Here is a 5,171-nt window from a genome sequence, read left to right as displayed (position 1 = left end):
TTTCCTTCCAGTTGTAGTCGGAAAATTCTGACTTCCCTTTCAGAAATTTCTAGTAGAACACCCTCTGAATATATGATATGGTCGTAAACGTTATTAAGCTGTACATTTTTACAAAACACAAATGTGAGAGTGTCTAAAATCAGTGTTACATGTAGCAGTTGTAGCTGCCAAAGCTTTCATGCCTTCCTTAAGAGTAATTTATTCAATTTCTTTAATGTACAGTAGATCAACTCTATGCATGGCAGCTCAAATATCTAACTTAATACTTTAAATATGCCTTAGATTGTTGAATCTAGACATGAATTTTGTAACACCACCAAGGTTTTGGGATAATTCTGACTGAATATTTGACCACTCTTGTTGAAGAATTGGTTTAGCTAATTTGATTTGCTTGATCTGATTTCTTAAGATGGATTGTAAGAATAGTCTGCAGTTTTGTTTTTGTTTTTTTTTTGTTTTTTTATGTTTTAAGCCCAGCGGTCATGTGATTAATTAAATAACATTTGACATAAATTTAAACTTGGGCCACAGATTCCCTTCATTATCAAAAATTAAAAAGGTTGTTGTACTGAAAAGAGAAAAGTTAAAATAATAATAATAATAATAATAATAATAATAATAATAATAATAATAATAATAAAAAGCCAAGAAATATTGTGATATTTAGGGGCGGGCTGTTTGGTGAACATCAAAATGCCACAATTTATCCTTTGTGGCTAAAACAGTCCGCTAGAGTTCCACTGACATTTGGGGAGAATATTATTATTCAAAGGAAGGATTTGGGAAGCTTTAGTTTTCATGAACAGACATTTGAACACCATAGATTCGGTCAGCATTTTTAAGATATTTTTGGAGCTTGTGTACCTTGTTCTACAGTTAAGAGAAGTGACGTCACAGCGCCTCAGGTCAGCGTCGCAGTGAGAACTTCACCCCCACAAACAAACAGCGACGCTTTCCTGAAGTTGAGATGGGAGCAGTACATAGACATAATATAAACTCATAATATATATTATATATAATATCCTTATATTATGTCTATGGGAGCAGTAGAGGTGAAGTGGAACCTTTGTTCGGGGGACGTTGCTTCCGGGTTGGTTTTGGGGCGGACTTCCTGTTTCACGCGTTCTTGTTTTACTGTTCTCCAGGTCAGTACGTGGTAAAAGCACAACAAAACTACACTGTAACCTCTTATTTGATCATTAAATAGTACCGTGCTACAGTTTCCGTGCACCTTTCTGCTAATAGTTGTACGTTTTAGCAGTTGAGGTTTAGATTGGCAGGATGCCAACCCACGCTGGGAAAGTCTTGTGGGGTAAGGTGCTTTAAAACACCATGATATCCTACCAACTCCGGGTTTTAGGGCTTTTGTTTGTATATTATTCAGTGCATGTTGGTTGGTGATACATAAAGTGGCTTAGAGCCTTAGAGTAAAGCGGGCCAAGCTGAAAATGAAGGTAGAAAAACTATTCTTTGTTCATGAAGTGTGGGAATTCAGAGGTTAAAGTTGGAATAATGCCATGTCATATTCTGTATAGTTTTGTAAGTCATGTAATTGTATTTTTGATCAATATTAAGTTAAAGTCAGTGTACATTCTGATGTTTAGACCAATTATTATGTAGTTAAATGCAGTAGAGCTGTAAAACTGTTGATGTATCCTGTTTGATACACTATACAATGGTTATCGTCATCTAGGTGAAGGATGGTATTGTGGTGAAGTCAATACTTGTGAGAAAAGGTTTATGACAAAAAGGTAACGTAAAGCATTTATATTGTACACTCTAAAAGGTTTGTGGTTAACAAATAAATGAGATGCATTTTTTTTTGATAATCTATTTATTTCCCTTGAGTCTATCTCCTTAATTAGAACTGCCCAAAGTAACAGTCTTGAGCTAGTCAGCAGGGAGATTAACAGGCCGAAATGAAAACTAAATATGATTTGTTCATTTTGCTATTAAAACAATAGAATAAACTGCATATAGAAAATATTTCAAAATTACAAAACAACCAAAATAACATAGTGACATTTCTAGGTGCACCACACAGAAACAGCTCTGCATCTAAAGCAGGCTGAAGAGATTCAAATTTATGTTAACAGTTAATTACAGAATCATCTGCATAAAAATGATAGAAGTCATTTCACCAGTTTACAAAGAGGTCAAAAATGTGAGTTGAGAATAAAATGTGCCTTAAATTTGACCTTTGAGGTACACTTCTTGTGACCTCACAAAGGCCATCTGCTCGCATTGTTGTCAAGTAATCTGCAAACCAACAGGCAGCTTGTTTACAGATGCCAATCTTGAAAAGAATATCTAACAAGAGATTGTGATTGACACGATCATGTGGCTTTTATAAGGCAATAAACAGCAGTACACACTCTTTCTATTGTGTCTGTTGAGTTGTGTGCAGCAGGTTAATGGGTGTGTCTGTATCTCTGTCATACCTTTCTCCGCTGCAGGGTGCGGCTGGCAGGTGTGGTCCCAGCTGAAGCTCATCAGCAGCAATCAGGAGCAGATTCCAGATGGTTTTCTCACTGCATGGGGCAAAATAGCCCCCCATAAACTGTTGTTTACTGTGTTATCTTCCTAGAACTTACCATTTTTCTTCCTCACAGTCTGTTCTTTCATCATGACTCATTCCTGAATTCTTTCCATCCTCCTACTTTGTGCTAAGTTTAGCTAGGATTTGGGGAATGGCTATTTTGACTGCTTCAGAATAAAAATGGTTCCTTAATCTTGAGGTTTTGCATTTCAGATTTGTGAGTCTTACACTTCTGGGTATGCGGAGCAGAAGAAAACCAAAAAGTTTGACAAATCTACGTAAAAACCTCACATGTTGAAAAAAGTAAAACACAGCCATCACTGTCTTATTGTTTTGGCTATAATTAGTAAGAAACTCAAAAATGAAGAATATATATTTTTATTTTCTGCGAAATAAGAAATTATATAATTTTTTTCCACATTTACCACTTTTACTGCAGCATTCTCTTATAATTTGTGTTTTTTCCAACAGTGCCTGGAGGCATAACAGCCGATGAGACAGGGTGTCATTAAAGAGCTGCACTTTGATTTTTAGCAAATCTGTAACCTGCTGCCTTCATGTCACATGGACATCCTCAATGAGACTATTAGATTTTTAACATCTGGTCACATCTGCCTCGAGGTGCAGTTTATATTTATCCACATATCTATTTTTCACTCCAGATTTGTTTTTGTTGCTTCTCTGTGTTCATTTATTTTTTTTTTTTGTCGGGCTCGATTGCGATTAATCCAGAAAACAGTAAGCACATTACTGTCACTCTGGGTTTATGTGTCCTAAGACACATCAAAGAAAGGCTGACAAGGTGAGCAAGACGGATCACTAACAAGGTTGTTTTCTGGTTTTAAATTCCTGGAAAAACAAACTCTAAATTCAAAACTCTTAGAACACAAATAAACAGACAGGAAAGCCATTTCTGTTTTCCATATGTTACCTTAGAAATAAAGTTAGAAAACCCTTCTATATTGAGTTTATCTTTACTAGAGTTTACCTAATTATGCTTGTTTTTAATATTAGCTGTCACATCCATATCCATACATTATCCTGAATAGCTTACAACTGGACATTCCTATCTTGTTTATATTTCTGATGGAAAAGACCAATGAGCCACTTTTAGGAGTCTGAAAATTGTTACCAACTGTCCCCTTAAGTACATCCACACCTATCTTATGTCTCCGATTATGTCAAAGGTTGTAAAACAACGGGGCTGTTAAATCCTCCAACTTTATCAAGTAGGTTTCTGTTAGCATATGCAAGCCATTTTAATGTAGCCCATATTATACATCAGAGATGCGCTGAATGGACTCAGCACTAGACATATGGAATATATATTTGTTTGGCTCTGTGGGTCACAAAAGCTAAATTGGCTCTGTATGCAAATGAGCCGTACATCTAATGTGATGGAAATGAACCTTGCATTCTGGTTTCTGTGTGCGCATAAATCAGAGACCGCAAATAAACACATCTCTGCTTGTTGATATGTTTTCATGCACTTTTCTCTTCAGGTTGAGACACAATGGACCAAAACTGTAAAGTGTATGTTTATGTTTTGGTACTAGGTTGTTTGAAGTCTGAAAAAAATTGCAGAATTATCCTTTACTGGAAGTGTTTGTGTTCTGCTGCTGTTTTATTATATGTGGACAAGTGTGTGTGTGTGTGTGTGTGTGTGTGTGTGTGTGTGTGTAACTTCAGAACAATGTGTGCAGTCCAATGGATGAAGGCAGTTTTGTGCTACTATTGTGCAAGTAACGGTATGAATTATTTACTTGTAATATCTTATGAGAATCACATCATACAGACTGCACAAGACAAAGACCCCCTGAACTCCATCACTGACTGTAATCATAGCCTTCGGTCAAACAGTGGGACAGAGCCCAGGAGAGTGAAATAAAAGTGTCAAATGAAAGTAAAGGGATGAAGGAGAGGAAATAAAGCATTTATTGATGAATCATTTCATTTTTATTACTCGTTTCCACCTGTATTTTCTTTTTTGTGTGTGTTGTTTTTTTTTTACGAATGTTATCTCAGTGTTAAATAATTATTTTCTCTTTTCCCGAAGTGACTGATTGCCCGGTTGTCCGCTACAATGTAAAAATCATCTCTGTATCACTTTGTCAGGAGAAGAAACATCATCCCTCTGTCTGTGCTGCAATCTGTCATCATCTTTCATGTCAAATGACAATCAGCCTGAGAGATGAATGATGAGTGCCTCACAGGTCACATCATCCCTTATCATCACTAGCTGATGACAAACTGGCCTCATAGTAGCCACCTATCTACCTGACTGGCACCCTCACTCCTGCAATCAATCAGTTAGGCTAATGTCTATCGATCAGAACGGCATCATGGCCGATATTTTGGATAATAACCTGCTTTTGTTTTCCATCATGAGAGCTTTTTAAATTGGCATTTTGGGATCTTTTGACACGTGACGCACCTCTGCTCGCAGTCTCTCATTTTGCCGCGTTCATCTCATCTCCTCTTATTTATTCATCTGGACCCCGCTAAATGGTTCGGGGGCAACGTCATCATTCACTGTCCCTCAGTGGCTCTCATGAGAAAATAGTAGGCCCCCCTACCTGTGATTTATATCTTGTATTGGCTCCCTCCTTCACTCCTGCATGCAGTCAAGCAT

At 37.0% G+C, this 5,171-nt stretch overlaps 1 long non-coding RNA gene across 1 annotated transcript; it reads left to right on the top strand.

Annotated features, from left to right (window-relative positions):
- The first annotated feature begins 1,060 nt into the window (after positions 1-1,060).
- Positions 1,061-4,500, top strand: LOC107834264 (uncharacterized). The gene is made up of 3 exons (XR_001660051.1): positions 1,061-1,145; positions 1,694-1,751; positions 2,457-4,500. It is a non-coding gene; the product is annotated as an uncharacterized LOC107834264 (long non-coding RNA).
- The last annotated feature ends 671 nt before the right edge of the window (positions 4,501-5,171 follow it).

Source organism: Poecilia formosa, unplaced genomic scaffold (genome assembly GCF_000485575.1).
Source record: "Poecilia formosa unplaced genomic scaffold, Poecilia_formosa-5.1.2 Scaffold565, whole genome shotgun sequence".
NCBI lineage: Eukaryota > Metazoa > Chordata > Actinopteri > Cyprinodontiformes > Poeciliidae > Poecilia > Poecilia formosa.
The sequence above is the reverse complement of the archived record's forward strand: the minus strand, read 5'-3'. Positions and strand labels throughout refer to the sequence as shown.